Below are 17,025 nucleotides of genomic sequence, written 5' to 3'. Positions count from 1 at the left end.
TCTTACTCATCTTGCTAGGTGCTCAAAAAGTCTGAGGCCGTGACTTCTCTTTAGCTAGACAGGGTCTCAGGGTGGAGCCTTGAGGGGGGAGACAATGCCTCCTTCCAGGACAGAGAGCAAGCTCACCTGCTGCTTGCTATAAAGGAATGAGATTCTCCAGATGTCCAGTTTTGCCACTTGGGCCTAAAACTCTGAGCCTGAGGTTTCTCTGAGCTTTGTCCTATCAACAGAGTTTACTGAGCTGCTCTTGGAGCCAGAGCACACCCAGTCCTTATTCCTATATGCGCACCATGGGGCAGGATAGGGACCACTGAAACTTCCCTTATAGACAGCAGCACAGCAATCCGGAGAGTGACTGAGGAGGAAGAAGACCTGGAATGAAAATGTTTGCCAACCAACAAGATCATTTTAAAATTTCAAAAGGATATTGAGAGGTTATTGTGTGTCAAGTACTCCTCTGGGTGAAGAGTACAGACAAAAATGCTTCCATCGGGTACCACAGGTCCAGTGGAGACTTCCCCGGGCAGGGGCAGTGTGGAAGCATGGCCCAGGGCCCCAGAGCTGGGCAGACACAGAGCCAGTACAGCCAGGTGGGACACCTGCTTCTCCTCCTCGGACAAGTTACCCTGTGAGTGGAGAATGTCCAGTGCAGGCAGGAGAGTTTGCTAATGACCCCCAGAGGTTTCAGCTCATGGTGACCCTGAAGGAATCGGTGGGAAGCAGACCTTGCCGGCTTCCAGTGCCATCCTGAGAGTTGCCTGAGTCTAGAGCAGGGGAGGTGAGAGTGGGCTCCTGGATGGAGAAATCACCCTGTGTGGTGAGGTGAGAAACCCCTCGGGGAGCAGAGGAAGGCGGAGGCCAAGAAGCTGGGAGGACACCAGGGTGAGGGTCCTAGGAGAGGAGGAACAGGACCTGGAGGAGGGGACAGGCAAAAGGAAGGGAAGAGGAAGTAACATGAGCCATTTCCAGGAAGGGAAATTTGCAAGACTCACTGTTTTTGGGGTGTGGTGGGTGACAGGGAGACATCTTTTGTGACTCTGGGGATCTTCTTTTGGATAATGATGGATGATGATTTTTGGATAATGATTAAGAGAAGAAAATGTGATAGTGTGGGGATCTCAGTAGCCTGGAGAGGACAGAAAGGGGTGACAGCCATCAGGGGAGAACATGAGAAATGAGCAGAGAGGAAAGAGGGCCAGGGCTGAGCTGTGGAAACTCACACCCAAAGGGACCTGGGCGGGGAGGAACAAGGGATGAGCATAGAGAGGTAATCCGGAGTCTTCAGATTCCTCAGAGAGGGAGGGCGCAAAGTCCAGGGGTCGAGTGGGTGTTTCCTTTTTACTCACCTCTTGTCTCCAGAGGCCATGAAACTCAGCTGTAAATGCACAATTATTCCGCGTGTTTTTCAAGATGAAGATGCAGACCCCTCAGATGTAAAATTCCCTTGAGCCTGGGAGAACCAAACTCTTCAGTGGGCGGAAGCTGAGGAATAATAACAGGATGTTGTGGACCTAGATTAGAAGTGAGGGTGCCATCAGCAGCTGCAGAGCAGACCAGACGAAAGAAGACACTGAAAATGCCTCAATTACAAAGTGTCCACGGTCACACCAGCTTACCACATGTGGACTGTCCTGCCGGGATTCCTGGTTCCGACCAGTCCCTTTCTGCCTCCTCTCCCCAGAACACTTAAATTCCTTCACACCCAGCCACTCAGTGGAAGAGGACTGAGCTGCTCTCCTGTCTCCTTAGCCCAGTTGTGCTACCCTTTGGGTAACATGCTATGCCCCACCACTGCCTTTTCACAGGAATGGTGTCACTCAGTTTCTGTGACACATCTAGAACCCAGTGATTCAGCAAAGCAGAATGGGGGTAGACCAGGCTCTCCCATGCAGGGTTCATGGACATGGGGAAGGAAGTGGCACTGACATCCTTCCAGAATCCAGTTACCAGATCCAGACATAAACTGCCCCACACACTGACCCCTTCATTTCATTCCTTCTTCCTCAGGGACTCAGAGGTCATAGTCCCTGCCTCAAGGACAAGAGAGTTCTTGCTATGGTCACAGGAGCTTTTTGGATTTCACCCAATGGGTGAACCCAGTGATTCCAAGGTTGCAACAGGAAATGAACACTAAGCTGTACAGACTCCTAGGAACCTCAAATATGAGTGAGTGCTGTGTCGCTGGGAATGAAGGACCCTCTCAGAAGGTTCTGGCATAAAACCTGTCAGAGTCTTCAGGCGTCCAGGTTCTAATGACCATGGCACTGACATGTCAGGTGCTTGGATCAGAGAGAGGAGAGAGGACGCAATGTGGGCACCTGAGGGGATCACCACACTGTCATGTTCAGAGTGGCCCTGTCTCAAACCCTGAGCCCTATAATCTCTCTGCATCCTAAGAGTGGTGAGGCTCAGGTTTGACTCCTCCCGGGTGAGTATTTTGGTTTGCGACCCTGCATACCTTGTCCCCACCCCCACTTACCATAATGAAAACCCGAGTCATCCTGTGCCTTAAACAATTCTGAGGACCTTCCTCCATACTTCATTCCTTTCCCCAGGACACAGAAGATCACCATCAGCATGTTCTGGTCACAGTGATGCTGATGACAAGAGCTGTGGAGATCAAGTTGAGGACCGAGGTCTCCTCCTGGAGGCATCAGGAGAGATTCTCCTGGGGGAGAACTCTGACCACCACCCTAAAGGTAAAGAAGATTCCTGGAAGGGGACATGTATCTGGCATGGGGACATGCATGTGATAAACCCAAGATTATCAAATTTGTCGCCAAGGAAGGTGTATTCATTATCTACTGCTGCTTAATAAATTTTCTTAAGACTGAGCAGCTAAAAGAAGCATAATCTCGTGGTTCCATTGGGTCTGGAATTAGACTGCAGCTTAGCTGTCATGTGACAGAGAGTCGGTCATGGGCTGTGATCTCAATATCAACGGATGCCATCATCTTTACAAGGCTTGCAGGAAATAATCTGCTTCCAGGATACTCCCTGGCTGCTGGCAGGAGTCAGTTCCTCAAAGCAGTTGAGTTAAAGACTTTGGGTGTGCACTAGTTTTGTTAAACTGCCCTCAGTTCCTGGAAATACAGCCTTCTCCAAAAGGCAGCTCACGGCATCATCTGCCTTCACTGCAGTGAAGAAAGGAGAAAACACAGCCAAAGCCAGCTTTTTATAATACAATGTTGGCAGTAACGTTTGTCACGTTTATCACTGTGTTCTTCACATTAGAAGCAGAGAGGAAGCAGATATGAGAGAATTAACCTGAACTAAGACAATAACCATAGGGATGGAAGTTAGGGCCATCCAAGAGGTATTGAAAAGAGAGGTGAAGGAATAATTATATATATCCCAAATGTTGGGCATTCAGTAAGACCACAGCCCATTCTCTTTTACTAAAATGAAATCAATTACATGAGAGAAAGACGTAGGGAACTGTTCTAGACATAAGACATAGGGAACATACTCCAGTTCAGTATGTGAACTTCCACTCCTGGAAGGATGTAAAATCTCGTGACAGGGAAGGACTCCCGTGCAACAACCAGGGAACAATTCTGAGGTGACCCAGTGATACCCAGCCTGCTCTGAGTGTGAGCTTGCCCATAATTTGGACAGGGCCAGCCAGGCAGCCTATCCTGTGAAAGAAAAATCAGCAGAGCTCTTGGCATTCTGGAAAGGCTGATGCAACAAGTGGAAAAACATGGAGACACAAAATATGCCCAGCTCAAAAAGCTGGAAATTTCCTACAGTCCTCAGAGATCTGGAGGAGTACTCCTTTCCTCAAGCACACTGGTGGCCTTGTCCTCAAGACAGTCGCATGATTTTTAAGCCAACAGTGTATTTGGAGCTACAAAAGGCAACTTGGAAAGAGCTGTTTTAATGAAATACGATAATGTCCATTGTTCCAAAGTCTTAGCCCTTAGGGCCGGGGATTTAGCTCAGTGGTTTCGCCACCTGCTGCATAAGCTCAAGGACATGAGTTCGATCCCGGTCAAAAAAACAAAACAAAACAAAGTCTTAGCCCTACGTGGCTTCTGGATCAAATCAAAAGAAGGGGCCATCCTGATTTGGAGGACCCAGAAGTCTCTATGTATGAGACACAGAGACTCAATGGATAAGACAGGGAAGGTTTGCTCTTAGTCCAAGAGGACTGGGGAACACTACATAGATGAAGTCAGAAGTTAAGAAGGGTGCTAGGGTGGCACTGAGCTAGGAGATTAGCGTGTGGTCTAAACTGACTAGAGAAGTAGGCGTGACCTGTTAACTAGAAGATCCTGACACATACGTAGAACAGTTCCCAAATCCATGTGGAATCTCTTGGGAAAACTCAAGCAGGTTTTCAATAGGATGCCTAGACCTGTTGCCAGCACCACCTTTCAGGACTGGATGTAGAAGTTCTTATGGGTTTTCTTGAGAGTATAAAATAAAGGCAGCTCCGAGGAGCCAGTGCTATACCTCTCCATGAGAGCCCATGCTGTGTTTCCCAGCCCACGCTGTGTTTCCTTGGGGGTGAAACTAGGTTCTGAGCCCAGAGATGGAAAGTAGTGAGTTGACTCTTGTATAATTTCCCAGTGGGATCATGGGATCCAGACATGGCTTCCTATAAGTTTAAGCAGGAGCCAGTTCATAAGGTCATGGATCCAAAAGCAGCCAGCACTCTTAAGTCTTCCCTGAGCAGGTAAGGACAGGGCCAGAGAGATGAGGAACCTGAGGGGAGACAGGAGGGGAATGGAGAAGGAAGGAGAAAGAGGAAGAGAAGGAGGTAAGGAGGACAAGAAAGGAGAGAGAGAAGAGGAGGAGGGAGAGAAGAGAGGGTCGAAGAAGGAGGAACAGGCCCGGCTCATCTCCCCAGACTTAAGCACTGCCTAGTAGCTCATCTGACCAGAGTCCTAGCCCCATCCATCCTTTTGCATTGAGCCAAAAGGCCCAAAGGACTATGTTGTTAGTCTGGTACCAAACATAGCAAAAAAAAAAATTATTTGGAGATTGTTTTAAAAGACATATTTCATGAAATGTAATTGGTATCCAGTAAATTACATGTTAAAAGTGTATAATTTGTTGAGTTCCTAAAATGTATACATAGATGAAGCTACCACCACAATCAAGACAATGAACATGCCCATTGATTCCCAAAAGTTTTCCCATGTCCCTGGATAACCCTTCCTTCCGCTTCCTCCCTCGCTCCATTCCCAGGCCACCAGTGATCTGTTGTCACAGTGTACTGGATTGTGTTTCCAGGGATTTAGTATAAATCAGACTGCACAGTATGCACTTTCTGTCTGCTTTTATTCATTCAGCCTAACTATTTTGAAATGTATTCATGTTGTAGCATGTACCAGCACTTCGTTCTGTTTCCACTGCTAGAAGAGTATACTATTGATGAATGTGCACAACTTCATCTTTGGTTGGATCTATGGGTTGTCCTGTTTGGGCTGTTAAAGTTGCTGCATAACCATGTGTAAACTTGTGCTCTCCTCTACTGGGTAAATACTTAGGAATGGGTCTGAGATGTCACATGACGGACGTGTTTAACTTTCTACAAAGCTGCCAAAGTGTTGTCTACAGTCCTTATGCCATTTCTTATTCTCACCAGAAGTGTCCAGGAGTTCTGGTTGCCATACGTCTCCAAAGCTAGGGGGTTTTTTGTTGTTTGTTTGTTTGTTTGTTTGTGAGAAAGGGTCTCACTGTGTAGTTCAGGCTGACTTTGAACTCACTAGTAGCCCAGGATGGCCTCGAACCACTCATCGATCCTCCTGCCTCAGCCTCCCCAGTGCTGGGATTACAGGGCTTGCCACTATGCAGGGGTTTGCTGATCTCTTTCATTTCAAGCCATTCTTCTTTAGTGTTTTCTCATGGACACTACATTTTCCTTATCTATTATGACCAAAGGCATGCAGTATGTTTTCATGTACTTTCTTGTTTATACTTTTTTTTTTTGGTACCAGAGATCGAACTCAGGACCCTGTGCTTGCGAGGCAGGCGGTGGAACCACTGAGCTAAATCCCCAGCCCCTTTGTTTTCATGTACTTTTGATTCTGTTTATCTTTGATGAAATTCAAGTCCTCGACACAGTTTATATTAGATTGTTTTCTTACTAAGGTTTTCCTCAATACATAAATTATTTATTTATTTTTCTGGACTGGGGGTAGAATCCAGGGATGCTCTACCCTGTGCCCCTGGGCTCCTGTACATCTACAGAGTCAAGACGGGCCTCAAATAAGACTCAGACCTTTAAATTCTAACTCGAGGCAAAACAGGTGAGTTCAGCCTATATGGGACATGGGGACCTATCATGGGACACCCTGGGGAGGGGCAGGCAGGCTGAACTGGAGTAGCAGATTTTGACAAGGCCACAGATAAGGACGAAGGCAGCCCCCATGCGGCATCCGGAGATGGGTGTTGTGACCCAGGGACTGGAGCCCTCCGACTTCGAAGCTATACACTGACAGGAAGACAGACTTCCTGGAAGAGGAAGTGAGGTGGATTTATGTCCCCAGGCTTCAGCCCCTCCCTCATAGCAAATACCTCCCAGCCTGCCCCCCCCAACCCACCCACCCACCCTTGTCTTGCTACTCACTGTACAGAGAGGAAGAAGGAAATGCGCTGGGAGCCCAGTGGGGGCTGAGCCTGGCAGGTCAATCCCCCTCCATCCTCAGGGGCAGCTCCAGGACACTGGAGGCTGTGACCTGGGAGGTATTCAGGGACTTTCCTGTCCAGGACCAGCTTATCAAGGCTGGGGGGTTGCTCTCAGCTGTGCAGACCTGTTGCAGGGTCTGGGCCTCCAGGACAGGCAGTGCTGCATCACTGCTCACAGTCATCAGGACTGGGGCAGCAAAGGACACAGAGGGCACAGGTGGGAGACTGCTTGTTCCCCACTTCCCACCAAGGAGATGTAAGACCAAGGGCCTTACCAAACGCTCCGAGGAGCTGACTATAGTGAAGCACACCCAGGGATCCCAGCGGTGCCTCCAGAATGTAAGGCCAAGGGCCTTACCAAATGCTCCAAGGAGCTGAAGTGGAGCACACCCGGGGATCCCAGCAGTGCCTCCAGAATGTAAGACCAAGGCCTTACCAAATGCTCCAAGGAGCTGACTACAGTGAGGACCACCCGGGAAGGAACACAACGGCCATGTTGGGAAAACAGACCTTTATTAGTCTGGCCAGACGGCACCCCCGAAGCAAAATAGCTCAGAGAGGCAACTGGCTCAGAGTCCGAGGTTGTTTTATAGGGGGTTGGGGGGGGGGGTTAACATGTAGATTCACAGAAAAAAGAACAAAGGTTACTGGCTCACTGTCACATGCTGATGGTCAGCAGACATCCTGACTAATAGTTACGACCACCCTGTTTACAGATTGTCCTATAGATACTGGGCCCCGGGACTTTTGGATTTAGGGCAAACAGATGGCTGAGTAATCTTGCCCTATTACTGATTGTCCATTGTCCCGAGGCAAACACACTCCAACCATCAAATTTACAACAGAACCTAGGGGAGTAATTAACTTTTGAATCACACAGTCCCACAGAGAAACGGCACACTGACTGTTTAGCCTGTGGACGTGTGCAGACAAACCCAGTGGTCACAGGCAGTACAGTGAGCCTGTAAACAGAGAGGCTGAGCTGAGATGGGAAGGTGGATCTTGCTCACGTGAACACATGCGGGGGAGGGGGGGTATTTCGGGTGGGGAAGCGGTGTGCAAAGGTACTGAGTCCACCTGGCAGATGCAGGGAGCTGCACATTTATCTGGAATCTGCCACAGTCAGCAAGGTCTCAGGATTTGATAACCTGAAGAGCGTGGGCACAGGGAAGTAGGGAACCAGTGGAAAGTGCAGAGTGGGGAAGGGTCAGCACCCACTCGGAGTGTGGGATGATCTCTCGAAGCTGCAGGGAGAGCGGTACAGACTGGAATGGAGAGGGTGGGGAGGTGGGCGGAGCAATGGTCATGACAGAAAGGGGAAGGGAATGAACTTAGCGACACAGTTTTACGATGTGACGGATACACTGACCTGTGGGCAGCCTGGGTGAGAAAGGAGGATGTAAACTAAGGATTTCCATTCAGGGTAGAGATGCAATGGCCTGGTGGAGGTGAGGACTGAAAAGTGGAGAAAATAGTAGGGCATAGGACAAGGCTGAGCCCAGAGATGGATGAGCTCAGCTGGGGAAACAGGTGGAGGGGAGAGGGCAGCCTTGGGCGGAGCTGGGAGGTACCCATGCTGGGGCCGGCGGAAGAGTAAATCCGCACTGCCGGAGTGAAGGGTGATGTGAAGATGGAGCTCAAGGGAGAGTGGTGGCATCGGACATGACAGTGGAGGAGCAAGAGCGACAGGGAGACAGAGTCATGGAGCGGGCACACAAGTGGCCCAAAGCCGGGCTGAGAGGACTGAGGGCTGAAGGGGTCTGCTCCCGTCAGATCTGTATCCACCTCTTTCACATCCGGGTTGATTCTTCCTCCGTGAGCTGGAAGGAGACCCCCCCACCGCACTGCCCCCAGAGCACCAGCACTTTCCTACCCGTGCAGCTGCTCCTGGAAACGCTGACAGACCCCAAGTGTGGAGCATCTGGCATAGAGTGATAGGGAAGACCCTACTTCAGGCCTGAGTTACACAAGGGCCACCGGCTCTGTCCCACAGCAACGACAGCACCCGGTGAAGGGCTGCTGTGTGTGGACTGTCTCAGCCTTGCCCAACCTAGGCCCTAGGTCCCAAGAACAAGCAATCCTGGCCTCTGAGCTCCTCCCTCCTGACACCAGTTGTCCTCAGGAACCTGGACATTCCCTCCTCCACTTACGGGCGATATCCAGCTTGATGGCTCTCTCTAAGCTTATGCCAACGCTGGGGAAGGTCACCTGATAGGTGAGGACTGTGCCATGTCACATGGTTGTGGGGTGCCAGTGAGTACTGAGGACCAGTGGGCCTTGTGGGCTGTAAAATCATTATCAGCCCCTTCCCAGGAAAAGTTTGGTGGGGTCTGCTTCCCATTGGCCCGTGGTACATTGCAGGTCACTTGTCCAAGGTGCCTGGATGTCAGCATCCCTGGGACCCGGATCTCAGATGTGTGTCAGGTTTAGGGAAAGGAAAGGGCCCAAGTTGGATTTCTGGAGATACCTACTACGGGATGGAGGATCCCAGCTTCCTTGCATTGCTCTTGCATAGGGAGGAGAGTTTCTTTTGGGGGCATTTAAGTTACTTTTTACACACAGGAGCAGCTGCTGATCTTGGTAATTGTATTTTGTTTTGACCTTTCTCCAGTCGAAAGAAATATTCCCCACCATCAGAGCAGTTTTAGGCCCGAGGGTCACCAAGGAGCTGCAATCGGCCCTTGGGCCTCTCCTGCACTTGTTTTTGGGGGCTGTTTGTAGCCACTGGGGCATCCCTTCCAGTATCAGCTCCATGCTGGTACCAGGAGCCATAAACCAGGTCAGATTCTGTCCAGGAATCTCGAGGGTAGAAAACAGTGCAGGGCACAAAGACACACAATCCCTCCTGTATTATCATGGACTGCTGCTCGCTAAGGCTGAATCCTGAGTCCCCAGCCAAAGCCTCTGGAGAGAGAGAGAAAGAGACTGAGACCACCCCACTCTCCCAGCTGGACCCGCTCTCTGGCTCCAAGACCACCTACCTTGCCACAGGCTGGAGAGTGACAGTAGCAGAGACATCACAGACACCTCCTGAGCCACCAATGCCAGGGCAGGAAGGATAGGCTGAGCATATAAGGGCAAGCACAAGGGGAAGCCAGTGGGTGTGGACAGGACTGCAACAGCAAATAAATGCAACTTCAGACCCATAGCTACCAGAGCTGGACTGTTCTTGAAAATTTGTCTTGAGCGCTTTCATACTCTGCAGTATGTTATGAGGTCTCAAGACAGCCAAAGACATTCCAGTCTACTGATGAGTGTGCCTTTTATATTTGGGTTTGTGATAAATTCTAATTATTTTGGCCTTGCACAATCAGGACAACTTGGCAGTGATATTTCCCCCCTCGGTAAGTGGAGGAACAAGGACTGAATTAGGTTTCTCCTAATCTGAACACTCTCTCTCCCTCTCTCCCTCTCTCTCTTTCTCTCTCTCTCTCTTTCCTGCACTGGGAGATTCTCTTACAATCCATTAACTAGAGATACATTTACTTCATATGAACAAGCATTGAAGAAATTCTTCCCCAGAGAGGTCTTGAGCTGCATGCCAGACAAAGCCTGAATTCCTAGGAGATTCCTTGCCCAATGCTTCATTTTGTGATATTAGAGAATTCCAGCAGAGCTCATGGGTTGACTGTGGTTTCATCAAAGGTTTGTGGACAAAAATCTGACTGGGAAGGAACAAGGATTTCCCATGTCTGACCACGTCCTTCCACTGTAAAAGTTTGGGAATCCTGGGGCTCAGCAAACCCTACATTCCACGGCGCCCCAGTAAGGAAAGATTCTTCTACTCTATTCATGATAGCAATTATATAATAGGGAAAGCAGCATCTGGGAGAAGATTGTAATTGTTTCCATTTAATGGAAGAGGTGAAATGGACATTGGCCTCCCTCCTTTTACAGCCAAAAATCAGCAGACTGAGGGGACTGGATTTAGCTTCTCTCATGCTCCTCTTGTCTGTTCCCTCTCTCATCCTAGGGTTCTTCTGATGTCTAAATGTTCCTGTTTGTTTAAGGACAATGAAGTCATACCTAAGGACATTGGGCCTAAGACTGAAGCGCCTACTGGGAATATGAAGAGGTAATGATTCTAGAACAGCCGAGCCATGTGTGCTGTGTTTAATTAATCTCTTAGGTGAGGCTGGGTGTTTATTTAGTTTTGACTTTCTCTTGAGTGAAAGTGCTACATCATCATCACCATGGGGCTTGATCAGTCTTTCCACTTCTGTCCCATCTGGCAACTGAGTAAACTTTCCCGAAGATCGGTAGAGCTCACACTTCCAATTAAGACTTTTTAGTGGTCTACTCCCTCATTTTCTCTTCACCAATATTCCTCAGTCAATTTCCCACCTGAAGAAGAGTTCACACAGCTATCCCAACTCCTCAAGGTCCATATTTTTTCATGTACATGGAAGAGTCAGGGAAGGTAAAACAGTTGGGTTTCTGTTAGAAGGAGGCAGTGCAGGGGCTTGCTGTGAGATATGTCAGAGCCTGGATGACTGAGACCACAGTCCTGTCACGGTGCAGGTGCACAATGGGGCTTCGTTATATAATAATGAATCAGCATAGGCATCCACACATGTGCCACACGCCTTCAGAGTCATTCAGGATGTTTTGTCTTCCTGTGTCTCAGTAAGCTGATAAAAAAAAAAAGAACTACTGTAAGTTCTGTGCTGGAAAATAAAGTTGGGTTCCTGATTTTTGTAATGTCTGCTCCATACATGTTCTTTTCTTTGGGAATCTTGCCTCCCTGGGCCTCCCTTCAGCCCACTGACCACAAAGAAGGCCTTATTAAACTACGCTGTCACTTCCTTCTAGTCACCATTTTTTTTAGACAGGGTCTCACTACATGGTCCAGGCTGGCCTTGAACTCATGTCGATCCTCCTGCCTCATCCTCTTGCATGCTGGAATTACAGGCATGCACCACCACACCAGGTCCAGTCACCTTTTTAACTTCCTGAAATAAAGCATGAAGCAAGAAAATACAGACTGATGAAATTTGAGTATTGAGTTTTCTCTATTTCTTACATCCTCTTTGTTTTCTGATGCGGAACCAGCTTCATAAGCTAATATGTTGGTCATAAGTGATAGAATTTTTTTTAAACAAGCTACCTCCCCAGCCAATTTTTATTTAGTGATAGAATTTTTACTCTATTTTGGTAAAGGGAATTTTATGAAAGCACTCTAAGGTTTACCATATAACTAAGAATATCAGTCTGTTCTACTCTGACTCGCCTTGCTGGGTATACACAAAACATGATACACTGACTTCTCTTAACTTGCCTAAGTTTTCAAGGTTAGATTTGTAGGAAGGGAAGAGATAATGTCTCCTTCCAGGACATGGAGCAGGCTCACTGCTTGCTATAAAGGAAGTGGGCTCTCCAGCTTGCTTGTTTTGCTTTCCAGGATTTATTAATCTTAGGCAGAGATTTCTCTGAGCTTTATTCTGTTATCAAAATTTAATGAAGTGCTCTCAGAGACAAAACTTACCATTCCCTGTTCCTGTAGCCCCTCCACAGAGCAGGGTAGGGACTATTAACAGTGCTACAACACCAAGGCAAATAGAATTGTTAGGGTAGGAACAAAGACCTGGGATGGTAGGGTCTTGCACAAAACATCATATTTACCTTCAAAAATATTAACTGAAAGCACAATGTGTGTGAAGTACTATTCTGAGTGAAAAACAATAAACAAAAGTGACTTCATCCAGTGAGAGAGCACAGAAATGGATGAGGCAGGAGTAAAATTTGCTAACTGATGCATGAATCAAATCTTGGTGACACTGAAGGAATGAAAAAGAACCAGACCTTGCAGGGGTCCAATGTCAGGCTGGAGGTTTTAGTGAGACCAGAGAAGGTTGGAGGCCAATAGGCTGGGAAGAGAACAGGGTGAAGATCTGAGGGGAAGAGGAAGAGGATAAAACACAACCTAGAGCAGGGGCCAGGGGAATATTGGAAGAGAAAGTAATGTGAGTCCTTTGCAGAATGAGACATCTGCAAAAGCTGAGCGTGGTGAGTGAGAGGGAGACGCCTATATGACTGCATAGGACCTCATTTGCATCATCATGGTGGTTCCTTAATCAAGTCTGGAAAATGTAATTGTCTAGGAGCTTCCTGTAGATTGGAGAGGTCAGAAAGGTGGAAAAGCCTCACAGGAGAACCATGAGAAATGAGAAGAGAAAAAGAGGACAAAGTATGAGCTGTTGGAACTCATTCACAAAAGGCTCCTGGGTTGGGAGAGAAAAAGAAACAAGAGAGGTGAACAAGACCCATCAGACAGTGCTTTCTTGGAAAGGAGAAAGGGCCAGGAAAATCAGATACTGTTTTCTCATCTCTTATGTCAAGTTTTCAGAGGTCTTAAGACTCATCCATACAAGTCCAAAATTTCAGAACTGAAAGACTGTTCTGGCTGTGTTTTAGAACTCAGGCACAGAACCCTAATGGATGAACTGAAATGATCTTGATATTCTGTAAAACCAAAAAAATCTTTAGTGAGCCAAATCTGAGGAACAGGTTTAGGGCTTTGTGAACCTTCAGTGGAAGCAAAGGTCCACTCATCTTTGGCTCCATAGGCCAGAGTAACGAAAGGACTGGAAACACCTCAATTGCAATGTGTCTGTAAGTCACTAGTGCAGCAGCTTACCACGTATGGACTTTCCTACCAAGACTCCTGGTTTTGGCCAATCAACTTCTATATCCCCTTTTCTTTGGGCATTTAAATTCCTTCATCATCATCCAAACAGTGAAGAAGGTTTGAGAGTATCTCCTGTTTCCTTATCAGTTCATCATATTGAAGATCTTTCTTTCTGTCAGAAGTGTTGGCCATAATACTGGCTTCTAGGCATGTTGGGCATGAAGCCTCGCTCCGTGACTGTACCAGCTGTGTTCATAGTTGGGTGGCATGCCACACCCTCCAGAGCTCTTGTACCAGAATATGATGGCGTCCAGTTTCTGTGAAGAATCTAGAACATAGTTATTTGGCAGGGGGAAGTTGGTATTGGCTCCACTCTCCATTGAAGGCTCATGGACATAAGAAAGGAAATGCTCCACAATAGTTACCCAAATCCACACTCAAATTACCCAAAAGTCTGACCACCCCATTCCCATTTGCACATTTCTTGGGAAGCCAAGTATCAGAGTCTGTCCCTCAAGGAGAGGCTAGAAAAATGAGTTCTCTCTATGGTCACAACAGCTCTGTGAATTTCATCCCAATGGGTGATCTCAGTGACTCCAAAGATGCCAAGGTAGATGAACAATGGGCTGTCGGGATTTCTTGCAACCAGGGATATCAGGGAGGGCTCTATCAATGGGAACAGAAGAGGGGACCCTATTAAAAGACCTTGGCATGATACAGGTCAGATTCTAGGGGTGCTACATTCTAAGGAACACAGTACTTAAATGCCAGGTATCTGTGTCAGGGCTCAGGAGAAGATGGAACACTCTAGATACCAGAAGGGGAAACAAGACTGTGATGTTCAGAGTAGCCTCTTTCTGAGCACCTGAACTGTGACTTCTGCATCCTAAGAGAGGTTAAGATTTGGTTTGACTCATCCTCGGTCTACCCACATCCTCCTCTCTTGGTTCAGAACCCTGCGTATCTTGTCCACACTTCTACTTAACAGAATGTGTGTCAGAGTTTTTCCAATGTCAAACAATTATGAGACCCAACATACTGGATTTCTCTCTTCAGGATACAGAAGCTTTCTGGCCTTCATTAGTGCATGCTGTCAGCATGTCATAATCTCAGTGACAAGTGTGACCAGTGTTGTGGAGCTCCAGTGGGAGCAAGTACCATCCCTGGATGTGTCATGAGTGATTTCTATGGGGGAGAACTTTGACCATCAACATAAGGATGAGAATATTGCTAGAAGGAAAGCTGTCCCCAATATCAGGATGTGAGTGTGAAAAAGCCCAAGTTTATCAAAGCTATCAATGTAAATAGTATATTAATGATTTATCCCTGCATAAAAAAATGTCAAGACTCAAAATCTTCAAACAAAACTTTATCTTCCAGGGTCTTTTGTTCTGGAAGCAGTCCAACTTCACTCGCTGTACATCGTGTTTCTCACAAGCTACAATCAAGACGTCAAGTGATTCTATAATCATTTCAAAGCTTTTGGGGAAGGATCCCATTGCAGGATATTTCCTGTTCTCTTGCAGGAGTCAAGCCCTCAAAGGAATCAGGCTGAAGACTTCATTTTCTCACTGGTTGTTGTATTAATGCTGCTGTCAATGCCTGGAAATACTGGTGGCTTCCATAAAACAGCTCACATCATGACTTTCCTTCCTTAAAGTGAGAAATCAAGTTTGAAAACATGGAAGAATCAGACTTTTATTTTTTATCATGGTAATAACATTTACAAACATGTTTCCGGAATGCATTATGCTCATAAACCAAAGTTTTCCTGTATATTGAAAGTTGCAATGTATTGTTTTAAAATATGTATACAAAAAAATAAGAACCAAGAGAGTATGTAAAGGTGCGTATCTCCAGTGATGAATGTCATTATGTTGTACACCTAAAATGTACCAATAAAAGGATATACAAAAATAAAATAAAATATGTATACATCCAGAAGCCATCATCACAGTCAAGATGATGAAGCTATCCTTCAATTCCCAATTTTCTCACATAGTTGGGAATTCCTTCTGCTTCCCCTCACCCTTCATCCTTGGGCAACCTCTGATGTGCTGTCCATGTGGGCTGGACTATGACTGAGACTGATAGACATGTGTTGGCAGGAGCCTCCCAGCATCTTTCCATGCCTCCCATGTCCTTGGATAAAGAAGAAAGATTACCTCTGCCTTTACTTCACCTGTGACAATCAGGAACAGCTTCTGTTCTTGGTAATTGCATTTTGTATAATATCCTCTCTCCACTCAAAAGAGATCTGCCCCAGTGCCTCCTTATTTGCCTCTGTGATGCTCAGAGAGAAGTTGTAGGCCTAAGGGTCCCCAGTGAGCTGGAATCAGCCCCTGGTTCTCTCCTGCACTTGTTTTTGGGGGTTGTCTGTAGCCACTGGAGCACCCCTTCCTGTGTCAGCTCTATGCTGGTATCAGGAGCCATAAAGTGGGTCTGATTGGTTCCTGGGAATTCCAAGGGTAGAAAACGGTGCAGGACACGAAGACACACAATGCCTCCTGTACCATCACAAACTGCTGCATTTCAATACCATATCCCAAATCCTCAGCCAAAGCCCCTGGAGAGAAAAATACAGTGAGATGCTGGCCTGAATTCCCACCCTGGAGCCCTCTGGCTCCCGGTCCTCTTACCTTGCCACAGCCTGGAGAGCAGCAGCAGCAGAAGTAGGAGAATCTTCTGCATCCTGAGTAGTAATATTATGGGAAGGGTAGCCTGAGGAAACAAGGGTGGCCTCAAGAGAAAGCCAGTGGGTGTGGACAGTTACAGTAATTGTGCACATAAATGCAGCTTCAGACCCAAAACTGCCATGCTGGGGAGTTCATGGAGCTCTGTCTTTAGCACTTCCCTGATTGGCAGTATTCAGCGAGGTCTTGAGACAGCAACAGATGTCCCAAAGTCATGCTAGAGTATGCACCTTCCCTACTCAGAAGCATTTATGACAAACTGGAATTATTTCTGCCATTCAGATTTAACAGAATTTTGTTAATAAATTTTTCCCCTGGAAAATGTTTACTACTAAATGTATTCCTTTATTGTTTGTTACATGACCCTTTGGGTTTTTCATTTCTTCTGAAGACAGTTCTTGTATCTTTATATATCTAAATTTAAAAATCAAGTAACAGATTTGCAAGAAGCATCCTCTTATGTTGTTACAAAAGATGAACAATAGTGAAGCAAAACATGTAGACAAAGGTGTTCAGATTTTAAAGATATGCTTGGTTACCTTTAGTAAAAAGAATAAATTTCTGTTACAACCAACAAAATCAAGAAACTCTCCAGGGCTGCAGGTTGAATTCAGTGGGAGACATGTCATCTCTGGGCACAAAGACCTGGGTTTGTTCTCCAGCACAGCAGAAAAGGCAAGAAAACACCAGCACCCTTGCTAGTTTCTACCCCTACTCAAAGGAAGCACCAAGTTGACTGTTGTTATCATTGACGAGCTTTGTCTGTTTCTTCCTTTGATGTGATTCCAAACATTCAGCCTGTGCTTTCTGTGTCTGGCTTCTTGTGCTCAATCTGTGTGTGTGTGTGTGTGTGTGTGTGTGTGAATTCTCACTGTTGTGTCCTATAACAGTGACTCATTCATTTCCTCTACTGAAAGAATTTCACTATGTTCACATATCATATACTATACAACCTTTCTAATTGGGTGGACATGTGAGTTACTTCTAATTTGAGAATGTATGCAGAGTGGGGCTACAAACGTACCCTTCAGTATGTCTGTGCAGTTTTGTTGGATACATTGGTCT

This window comes from Heterocephalus glaber, unplaced genomic scaffold (assembly GCF_053883595.1).
Source record: "Heterocephalus glaber isolate CG9 unplaced genomic scaffold, H.glaber_assembly_v1.0 deba00001745, whole genome shotgun sequence".
Lineage (NCBI taxonomy): Eukaryota > Metazoa > Chordata > Mammalia > Rodentia > Bathyergidae > Heterocephalus > Heterocephalus glaber.
Note: the sequence above shows the minus strand (reverse complement) of the source record.